This window comes from Gracilinanus agilis, chromosome 3 (assembly GCF_016433145.1).
Source record: "Gracilinanus agilis isolate LMUSP501 chromosome 3, AgileGrace, whole genome shotgun sequence".
Classification (NCBI taxonomy): domain Eukaryota; kingdom Metazoa; phylum Chordata; class Mammalia; order Didelphimorphia; family Didelphidae; genus Gracilinanus; species Gracilinanus agilis.
In genome coordinates, this window is record NC_058132.1 from 390,611,626 (window position 1) to 390,623,949 (window position 12,324).

The window sequence follows — 12,324 nt, forward strand, 5'->3', positions numbered from 1 at the left end:
CTTCCAACATTCTCCTACAAATGACTTTAAAATAGCACCTTAAGTCATATTCTGGAGTAGCAGAGCCAATAAAAGGTTGGAGTGAGATATTTTCCAGCACTGGACAAGTTAAGAGGTCAGAAGAAATCTATGGCATTGGGGTAGGTGCTAATGTGTAGCACACATAGTAGAAATACGAGCTGTGGGATGTAGAGAAAGCAATAGCAACAGCAGCAGCAGCAGCAGCTTTCAGAGCTGTCAAGTCAGAAGTGGTAAGGGCACTGGGCAACTGGTCAGAAAGAGGCTCCAGACCTCTAAGCTTGCACTATGTACTGGATAGAGGACCATTTGGCAACTCCATTGTCTTTACCCACTTTCAGCTTACAGTTCCAGGTTAGAGAGGAGTGCTTGCTCTCCTAAGGAAGAAGGAGCCCTGTAGTCACAAGGAATCAGGAGCTGTAGAAAGCAGAATTGCTTCTTAGCCACAAAGGTACAGTGACCACACTTCTCCTTGGTTCATATTACTTTGGTTCAAAGCACCAGAATTAGCTCTTAAAACACCAGTGTGAAAAAGTCTGAAGCTTGGGACAATACCGTTGACCCACACCCTGAGAACAGAATCAAACTTTACCATTAAGTTAAAAGTAAAGCAACAGGCTGGAAAATGAGGAAATGACAACAAAAAAGTGAAAATCTATTTTGGTGACAGGGAAGCTCAAATTACAAACTCAGAAGATAATAATGAGGTCAAAACAGCTATAAGCAAACCCTTAGAGGGGGGAAAAAGTGAACTCAACAAGAATTCAACATAAGTCCAACAAGAATTCTTGAAAAAGGTAAAAATGATTTTTAAAATATGTACAGTAGGTGAAAAATTGATAAAATTGGTAAAAAGAATGAGAGAAATGCAAGAAAATTATGAAAAGCCAGTTAAGAGTTTGATAAAAGAGACATAAAATTACTGAAGAAAATAACATTTTAAAAACAGAATTGCTTAAATTGAGAAAAATGGCAAAAAATCTCACTTAGTGAAGTAATTCCTTAAAAACTGGAATTGAAAAAGTGGGAGCTAAAAACATGATGAGACATCAAGAAACCATAAGTGAGCAAAAAGATATCACTCACTTACCTTATAAAATTCAGTTAGCATCAGTCATATATTAGCTATAGACTTAATCTAATGGTGAAATTTAGCAAGATGAGTTTTAAGCATTAGTTAATGAAAAATCAAAGAACTATAACAATTACATTATATATATATATATATATAAATTAAACACTTTGGGGGCACTTACTGTGTGCAAAAATAGAGAATATACCAAAATGAAATGAGATACAGACCCTGACCTCAAGGAAATTTTGAATTTGTAGGGATAAAACAAAATGACTGGGATTTAAAAGTAGGAAGTATTCCACAGATAGATGTAGTTAGAAGGAATCAGCTGCAGGAAGAGAATAGTGACAGTAGTCAGTCATATAAGAATTCAGGATAAGAATGAGGAACAGTGAACAACCCAAATTGGTTGGAATAGAGAGTATGAAAGGGGGAGTACTATGACCTAACTTAGAGTCATATTATTTGAAGGGATGATGATGATAATGATGAAAATTACTGAAAAACTTATGGAATAAATACCACTTTCTAGAAGAATAATAAAGGTTGACAAAAGAAACATGCCTTTAGATTTGTTAAATGTAATGAAAAGTGTTTAACTCTAGATGTAGTTATAGAATGACTAAGACCCAACAGTGAAGTGAAAAAGATCCTTTAGAGGTAAGCTTTTATATCCTTGATAAACAGGTACAGGTTGGGGAATCACTAAAATTTCTAGGCATTCATGCTACTGCCATTATTCACTTAATTGCTTTTTCTTTGAGGTTCTATATTCGTATGCATGTATATATTGTAAAAGGGAATTCTTTGTTCTCTTTGAATTTGCACTTGTGAAAGGGAATCCTTTATTCTCTTTGCCTAGTTGGAGTTTACATTTTGGTTAACAATAACTTTGAATCAACACAAGCTTGAACTAGGTGGAAGAGCTCACAAAACACTTAGTAAATTTACATCCTACCTAGTGCTAGGTGAGAAGCCAGCAAGATATTTGGAGAGTTTCACCCTTTTTTTCTAACTCAAACAGTCAGAAACTTGTTCAGAAACTAAGTGAGTATTCACTCATTAGGTGCAAACTAGTTCCCACAAACACTGCCCCCTGGGTAATGCTAGACAATTTAGAAACTGTGATTGACCCCTGTGAAGAGAGGAGGAGACAAGAAGTCACCATAAAAGCAAACCCTGAACACAGTCTAGAGGAGTTGAGTCTAGTGGAGAGTGAACTCCAAGAAAAGAGTCACTCCAAGAAGGAGAGAATGAACTTCAAGAAGAGAGTTACTTCAAGAAGGAGAGAATGAACTTCAAGAAGAGAGTCACTCCAAGAAAGAGAGAGTAAACTCCAAGAAGAGGGTCACTCCAAGAAGAAAGTCAGCCTCAGGAGTCACCTTCAGCTCCAGTCATTGTCTTGACCTGTCTCTTAGAGGCAACTTGGGTGAGTAGATAGCTGTTTTTCCCTTCCTGTCTTCTGGAGATAGTTTAATTCTGATTGAAGGTTAACAAGTCCTGGCACTGGAATAATATTTAGTTAAATAGGTTAATGTTTTCTCAACCCTTTTGTATTTCTCTACTTTCACTCTTTCCACTTCTTTTATAAATTTTTAACACTTACAATATACATATTTTTTGTATTTATTTATTTATATCTACCCTATCTAGATTCTGGTAGATATTATCTATGAAATCCCAAAACATTCCTTCTCCTTTTTTAATGAGTTCAGGACCTGGCTCACTATCTTCTTCTACTACTCTTATACTTGAAGTCATCAATGTACTTGCTAATGCTCTCTTCTTAAATACTCAAACTTTCCAGTTTTTCAATATATTCCACTCTCATGACTTATTTCAATTCAGCTACACACAGGGATGGTTACACCTTTATATTTTTATCACCCACAAATATTTTACTTTTACATTTAAGAGCTATAAAATTCCTTTATTTGATCATAATATTTTAACATTCCATGTTTTAGTAAGCCTTACTATTCTTAAACCTATACTCTATTTTTATTATGCCCTATAGTACTTTTTTTCAGCACATGACTTCTATTCTGGTTAAACTTTCCTGCCTCCCAATGTCCTTAGTGAACCAGTTCAACTTTATACTACCTTTTATCCTCAAATATCATGTTCTCTTGTTTTACCACCACTCATATCTTGTTAAAATTTCAGTGTTCTATTACTCTCATCTTCTGCCACCTTCATTCCTAAACTACTCTGCTGGAGAAATTAATGAAACTATGATGACTATGTCCATTATAAATTTATGTTATCTAATCACAACTTGGCCTTCATATCAATAAAGCAATGCTAATATGCAACCTTAATTAATTCTACACGTCACTTACAAAGGGGCTATTCTAAATCCATTTTCTCTTCTTTTTAATTTTTTTTCTTTATTTCAGTGACAAATATACACATAAATTTTACAAGATTACATGATTCATGTTGTCTCCTTCACCTCTCCTGGAGTTGACAAGCAATACCACTGGGTTATGTAAGTATTATCACTCAAAAATATTTCCATATTATTCGTTTTTTATAAGAGAGTAATCTTTAATACCAAAACCCCAAATCATACACCCAAATAAACAAGTGCCCAAAGTTCTTTCTCTAGATGTAGAAAGCATTCCTTTTCATAAGTCCCTCAGAACTGTCATGGATAACATTGTATTGCTATTAGCAATAGTCTTTTACATTTTTTTCATCCTACATCTATTTTCTCTTCGAATCTCCCTTAACACCTCCATCTCCCAAAGTCTCAGATGAATTCCTTGCCTCATACCTGACTAAGAAAATAAAAATCCTATAATATTTGTTTTTCTCCAAATATCAAAAGATCCTGACATCATTCCCCATTTTCTTCTTCTTGATTTTTAATTGTCCTTCATTTTTAAAGAGGACAAATAGCATCATCAGGTGATGTCTTGAAATGTATGAATTGGATTTGAGTGAGGCTCAGTTGCGTGAAAGGTCAGTCTCACTCTCTCTTCCAGAATTATCCAAGGCCAGGGGAAATACAAAAATCAGGATGATTACTGACAACCTGGGATGCAGGGGATGATCTTGATGTCTTTGATAACTGACCAAACTTTAAATTTCCACAGTACTTGATTCAGTCACTATGGTAACTGTTGAAAAAAATTGTCCTTTTTGCCCATTCTGGTTTAAGGGATCAGAAGAAGATTTTTACCCACTAGAATGTAGGCTCTAAGTCAAAATCTGTTCAGGCAATAATTCACACTAGTGCCTAGTCCTGGGCAAAGAGTAAAGAAATACCCTCATCTATGAGATAAGAAAACATGGTCTGAATGTCTAGAAGCCAGGGACAGAGGTAGAAGAGGAATGAAGGAATTTCTGGCCTAGATATCGCCTCAAAATGGAGACTGTAGGAGGAATGCACCAATGGAGGAAGAGCTTAAGACTTACTTAGGCTAAATATTTATGTCTACTTTCCTAATGAATAAACCCTAAATAAGGAAATTGCTTAATATGTTGTTTTTATAAGAAATTAATTTTCAATATTTTATGGAAAAATATATTTAGTAGTTATATATGGACATATACATATTACATATACATTTATTTATATTATTCTAAATATGTTCAATATATCATATATATTACTATTGGTCAAACTATCAAGATCAGCTTGATGCCTGAACTATAACTTTGCCATGACTGTGGTTTCCAATACTTTTCCTAGCCCTGGTCAACTTTCTCAGTTTCTGACCTGTCAAGCCAAAGATAAGCTATACTTTTCTTAGTGATATTGAAAATGTTCCCAAATTAAAGATGTCATTCCACTCGAATTCTTTTATTTCTGCACCAGAACATGATGATTTGCTCTAACAAACAAGAGAATCATCTTTTCAATGTTCTGTAATTATTTCTCCCACCAACAGCCCAATTAAAAAGGAACAAAATGAAATGCCTGCATCAGACATCGATCACTAGTCCTTCATAGTCCATACTGTAGCTTTGTCTAAAAGTCTAAAGTGAATAAATGACAGGAATGGTGATTCTGGCATACAGCTCACTCTCTGATAATCTAGCTCATCCCTCTTGGCTGATACCAGACAAGAATAACATTAGAGAGTGATAAAAGTCCTTCCCCCAAACCTCTGATTCCATGGTTCACTGGCCCTAGGTCTAATCTATCAATCCATTTACTACACAATAAAAGGTAAGAAACCCATTACTGATCTGTTATGTGTCCTGGCAGGTGGTATATGACAAAAAAATGAATATATCACCCAAACCAGTGCTCAGGGTCTCTTTTCTTTGCTTTGAAGCAATGGGTGAGCAGTTTACCTGGATATAAAAGCAGATGTTTAATTATTTAAATAAACTCAGATATCTTGATATAGGGCTATAAAGATTTATGACAGAAAACTTTATTCACCCTATTAGTATGACCTTTCATAAAAATACCATCATTTTCATTTTTGTACAAAATATCGACTTTTCAGAAGACAGCAAGAAAGGAAACTAGGTTAGAATTTGCAATCCATGCTTTTCAACATGGTATTTAATCTTTGTCCTCTTTCAAGTTCAGTTTAAGGTAGTAGCATACTAAAACATGTCATTTTGTTATTGTTATGGCTGGAAAGGAAGGAATACCCCTCTATTCACAAGGTCAGTACCATGAAATTTGGTTACCCCCAAAGCAAAAGCAATGCAGAAATAAAAGCCAAACCTTTATTTTATATTAGGAATGTCCTTTTAGTATTTGATTCTTCCTCTATGCTCACATTCATTGCTATAGGGCAATAAATTCTATGCATATGAAAAGGCTTGAAAAAATTATTTTAAGTGTACTTCTTTTAAGTCCAAGAATTATTGGGTATTTCTTTCCTTTTTTCACATGACTGTTACATTTTTACTCATTTTAAAATAATTGGTAATTAACTAGAAGTAAATGGAAAAGAGCCTTTGAATAGATACTATATTGAAAAGATACTGTATTTTAACATCTTTGACCTACTAGTCTCTATAATGCAGGGTAATAATAGATATTTTTATTTTTTTTTAAACTCTTACCTTCTCTCTTAGAACCAATACTGTTTGTTGGTTCTAAAGAAGAAGAACTGTAAGGGCTAGACAATGGTGGTTAAGTGACTTATCTAGGGTCACACAGCTAGAAAGCATCTGATGCCACATTTGAACCCAGGACCTCCCATCTCTAGGCTTGGCTCTCAATCCACTGAACCATTCCGCTGCCCTTATTTTTTTTTTAATTTAAAAAGTCCATGTTTGTAAAAGTTTTAACATAAAAATTAAATGATCAATAGAGTAAGGAATCAATGTTTTACTTGAAAATTAATTTTTTCAGTTAAGCATTAGACAAAGACATTTCAGATTTTCCTAGTATGATATTTTTTCCTATAAAAAGGAAATTGGTAATCCCATCTCCATGTTTTAGTTGGGAGAGTGAGAGGTAAAGGAGTTCACTCAATGATGGAGTGAAAAGTTTAAGTTATTTTGATCCTCATAGAATCACAAGGCACTCAAAGGCCATCTAGCCCAATAAATAGCTGAAAAGCAATTCCTTAAATGTCTGTGATAAGTAGTCCTCCAAACTCCATTTAAAACTATCCAGTAATGGGGAACCCATTACCTCATATACAGTCATTCCATTTAGAAGCATCTCTAATCATAAGGAAGTTTTTCTTTTTTAGCCTTGTCATTGAGTCATGTCAGTCACATCCTACCTTTTGTGACTTCATTTGGAGTTTTCTTGGCAAAAACAATGGAGTGGTTTGCCATTTCCTTCTTCAGCTCATTTTATAGATGACAAAACTGAGAAAATGGGGTTAAGTGACTTGCCCTAGCCAAGTCCTAACACTTCAGAGGAGAACCACTGATTTAGGTTTCTATTGGGCATGAGTTAAGAGTCAGAATTAATAGTAGCCTTGGGTAGTATTAGCAATTAACTCCCAAGTTTTATAAGCTCAATCAATAGACAACTGTGGCATATAAGGTAGAAGTAGCCTTCACCAAGATTCAGAAAGCAGATCACCTCTATGATTTTGAACAAATCACTTGTCTTCCCTGGGCCTCAGTTTCCTCCTCTGGGGAAAAAAAAACACAAGAAGAACCCTATTCCTTCTTGTTTTTATAAACCAGCCAATCCATTTTGTTGGTATAGTTGAACTTAAACTACAGATTAAATTAATCATAACTGCCAATCCAGATGTTTTTATGAAATAAGCTAGAAGAGAGGACTTATAGATCATGTCACCTGACTGAATAGAGATGGTAATAACTTTTCTGGACCAAATGGATGAAGTCACTTTGAGAAATCTGATAACATGTTGGCCATCTATTTCAGAATTTTGGAGACTGGAAAAGGAGTTCTTTGGTAAGATCTCTGGAAATAAGTAGCAATTCAGCCTTGATGGTCATTAACTTAACAATTCTTTGTCATGGGAAAATTTTGAAATGAGGGATTGGAAAATGTGTTCAATTTGTCAATTTAGTGTCTATTGTTTTGGTTCTGAAATTTGCTCAAAGCCATGTTTGGAAGTGTATATGTTCTCTGGCTATAAAGTAAGATCTTGCCTTTATTGTTTTGTTAATAAAGTAGAATTAATGTTAAAAAATGGGGAATAACCAAATGTTTGAGACCAGATTTGAACTCAGGTCTTCCTGACTCCAGGCTTGGTGCTCTATCCACTGTGCCACCTCACTGTCCTAGTTTTTCTTTAGATTGAGCTAAAATCTTTCTCAGTAAAATTTATATGCATTAATTTATGTTCTGATTTCTGAGACCAAGTGGAATAAATCTCATGTCTCTTCAACATGACAGCCCTTCAAAGACTTGAAGCAGTTGTAATATCCCTGTTCTGCTCCAAGTCTTCTCTTCTATAGGCAGCAATCCCCAGCTGATCCTCAAATGACATGGAATACACTCCTCTCATTATTCTAAGTTATTCCCCTTCAGGGACATTATTGTTTGTCAGTGACCTTCCTAAGATATGCTAACCAGAATTCAACACAATGCTTTAAATGTAGACTGATCATAGCGATTGTAGCAATATATACTAAGACCATTGCCTCCTTCATACTTCAAATGAATTATTCATAAAGCATTTTATAGATATGAATGCACTATATAAATATTGACTATGATTATTATTATTCATTTATTCATACTACAATTCTTTCAATGTAGCCTAAGCTTCTATTACATTCTTAGGATACTATGGAAGACTGTTGACTCATACTGAGCTTATAGTCTGCCAAAAGCCTTGTATCTTTTTCATATGAACTATTGTCTAGTTTCACCTTTCCTACATTCATCAATGAATTCAGTATGAATTTCATTCCTTTAATGTATGTGTAGGGCTCTAAATTCATCTTAGCTGAATTTCATCATATTAGGATCATTTTTGACCTTATCACTTGTCTTCTTGTATGCTAGACTTGACCATTCAATAAATTAAAGATCTTGCTGCTATGTGACTGAAAACACAATAAGCATATCATCTATACTTTCATCCAAATTACTTATAAAAATGGTGAACAACAAAAAGTCAACCCTTCCCACACTAGAAAAAAAAGGGAGAAAGTTTTTATTACAAATCTCCCTCCAGATTTTCCTCAAACCAATGACCATTTTTGGTAGAAAGAACAATTTTATTGTTTAAGTGAATTCATAGAACTGGGCTATCTTTTGGCCCTCTTCATTTCTTCCATAAGAATAATATAAGAGACACTGTGCCTCAGTTTCTTCATATGCAATATAAATGTAACCAGATGGTTACTGAGGCCATTTATGATATATGATCTTATTGTCCTATGAATATTAGTTTAATCTATTGGTTTAATGAATTGGTTTTCAAAAAAGGAAATAAGGTCAATTGGATGACCTTTTTTCAATAAAACAAGGCATGCTAACTTTTAAGAAAAAAATTCTTTCCTTTCCAAATGCTCAAAAACCATCCCTTTATGACACATTACAGAATTTTATCAGAAACCAGTCAGACTAATAGTTTGATACTGAAAGACTCTAGTGACATTTATCTCTTTTCCCTTCTGCAGCAATTACTTTCTTTGTCCATGATTTTTCACAAACCACTGGATAAACATTTTCAGCCAGAAACATTATGATGATTAGTTTTTTCTCTTGTCCAGATTTATTTGCTCTAAGGTAAGCTTTTATGGTTTTAGAGAGCATTGAGAGTGATGACCAAAAAAAATTAAAGAAAAGCCATATCATTGAAATATTTAAAACAACAGAATAGACAGAATTTCAGATTTTCATCTAAACAAGGAAGTCTAGGAAATGGATTTAACATATACTTAAAAAAATCAAGCCGTCTATAAAAGAGATGCATAGTTTAACAAGTAATCATATTTTTCTCTTTCCTTCATTACTTATGAAATTAACAACTATTAAGTTTATAACAATGAAAAAATAAAAAGTAAAGCAAATATGACTGATACCACTGAGTATATTGATATTAATTAATATGATTGAATAAGAAGGCTCAGAATTAGAATGTTGGTACTTCTCTGCTAAACATAATTTGATTATCTAAGCTGCTTTAATGTGAAGTACACTGCGCCAGTTGAAATCATGATTTTTGGAAGTAATTGCTAGAATATTAGGAACATGAACTATATGTAAAATAGAAGTAAACAATCCACCATTTCTAGCTTAATCTTTTTAATAAAATAATATAGTACTTTTCAATGATAAAGTCAGCAGAGGTTACCATATTTACTAGAGAGGAGACTAACCCTTCCCATCGTTATCCTGAGATCAGCAAGAATTGGTTGGGAAAGACTCTTCCTCTTTGCTTTTGAATTCTTCTATGGTACTTGTCTTCTGGTCCTGTCTTAGTTCCTCCAGTATTCTATCTGGTTGCAATGTACTGCCTTCCTTCTTGGAATCAGCCATTTCAACTTCTATAGAGTAAAACTGCCTATTGTTTCACTTGCCCATCTTCCTCCATTTATCCACCTCCATTACATTCACTTAGCATAGAAACAAAATTTCATATTTTGATTTATTTTTGACAGAACACTTTTTAAAATAAATTTCCTTTACCTTGGTATTCTTACTACTTTTTTATGATTTTTAACAAATGACCTGGATTTTTAATTTTTATCTAACTACAATTAATATTATTCTGGTATATGGATCCTTTTAATGTTAGGCGCACATCTTAATTCTTAACATTAAGGACTATTTGGGTTGGTACTTTTTTCGGTATCACATAATGCTGATCTTAACTTGTTTAAATAAAAAAACATATGGAAATATTTTTATCTAAAAAAAAAGAGGTCCTAAAACTTTAAATGACCTGCCCAAGATGACATAGGTAGTAAATGGCAAAGTTTCTGCTGTCAATCCCAAATCCCAATTCCCAAACTTTCTTACTCAATCTGTACAGAAATTGGAAATCACAATAGTTTCTGGTGTACTTGCAATTCTTTCCTGGTTTGTTAAACTGGTGAAACTATAGCTTAATATATAAGTAATATTTATAGATTATGAAGAAAAATATGTTTACTACGATTCATTTTTGAGAAAAGATACTAATCTGAAATGTTAAGATCAGCATCATTTTTCTGGAACAATATTTTCAAATATCATCACAAAATATGCTATAAATTTTATCCAAAAGTTCTATCTTGTGAACATCCCAAATATGGGACTAACATGGTACCATATTATCTAAGATACTTTCAGATTAGTCACTAATACTAAGTATGTGTTGTCACAACCACCAGGAGGAGAGAAGTATAAGGAAGGAAGGGTCTCATTCTCTCTTTCTTTGGACATAGTGACTGAGACATTTGGAAATCCCTTGAAGATGATGAAATGCCTTTCTTCAAGAACCATACATAGGTTCTCACTGGTAAGTTGTTTAAAATACACTCCAAAACAGTAAGTTATATACTGGACTGATCATTCTCTTTTTTTTTCTTTGATTGGTCTTAAGTCTGCCTGATCAAGAGTTAGTGCCTGGGAAAGACATGACAACCAAAAATAATAAGAGAATAGGAGCTGAAGGCAATAGGCACAAATGATAGCTTAATAATGATCCCTGTCAAATTTTTCATTCATACGTTAGGTTTCAGAATTCAAAAACTACAGAATGTTGGACTCAGAAGGGGCCTTAGAAATCTTCTGATCCAATCTTCTCATTTTAAAAATGAGGAAAATAAAAATAAATAAAATTGGTTTTAAAATTTCTAAAGCAGATTAACAACTATTTAGGTCAATGTGGATGAACTGTTATTTACCTATTCTTAAATTAAATGCATAAAATACACTTTAAATGCATAAGATATCCATTAAATGCATGAAATATCCATGGGCATACTCTTTGTAATAATAAAAACAATCAGAAAGTATAGGTTCAATAATTGGAGCTGCCTTAACAAATCATTTATTGTGATGGTGCTAAAAAATGATGATTATGAAACAGATAAGGGAATATAGAAACCAGCAGAATAGGAAAACATATGCAAATATACAGAAACATTATGTATATGTTATATATTGACAGTTAATATACAGACATTTATTAAGCAATTACTGTGTGCCAAGAACTATGTATAATAACTATATTTTTAAAAGAAAAAATTATAATCAAAAGGTGACATTTTTTTTCAAGCAGAACTGAAAAAGTGGAAAAAAGAATTTGATTTGGGGTAAAAAGATCTCTATGTTGAATAAAATTCCAACTCTGTCACTTATTAACAGTATGACCATAAACAAGTCACTTATCCTCTATGAACCTCAATTTCTTCTTCTTTAAAATAAGTCCATTTTAATTCTATTATCTCTATGATCTATACCCTCTAAAAAACTCTATCTTGATTTTTAAATTTTTTTTTATTGTTGTAAAAGGTCAAGGTTTTTCTGTAACATTTTGCCTCTTGTTTCATTCCCATTTTATTGTTTTATGAAGATTCTTATGTTTAGCATGATATTTTATTTTTCAAATTGCTACTTTATTTTTGCTACATGAAACTAATTCATATAATATAGACTTTTCCTATACTTTCATAAAACTGGAATCTCTTATTTATTACATATATTACTTTGACATTGTTAGATAAACTTCAGCACTATGGTTTTTAAATAATGAGATAAATAACCTGACACATTTCTAGATTTTATACTTAAAATTGCCTAAGTGTAAAAAAGTTTCTCTGCAACATCCTTCACACCTTTCAATTATTTTGGAGACACATCAAGAAACAAACAATTGTTG

General features: G+C 33.0%; 1 protein-coding gene across 2 annotated transcripts in view; it reads right to left on the reverse strand.

Annotated features, from left to right (window-relative positions):
* Positions 1-12,324, reverse strand: part of DMD (dystrophin) — a 1,921,557-nt gene that overhangs the window by 885,745 nt on the left and 1,023,488 nt on the right. The window lies entirely within an intron of this gene.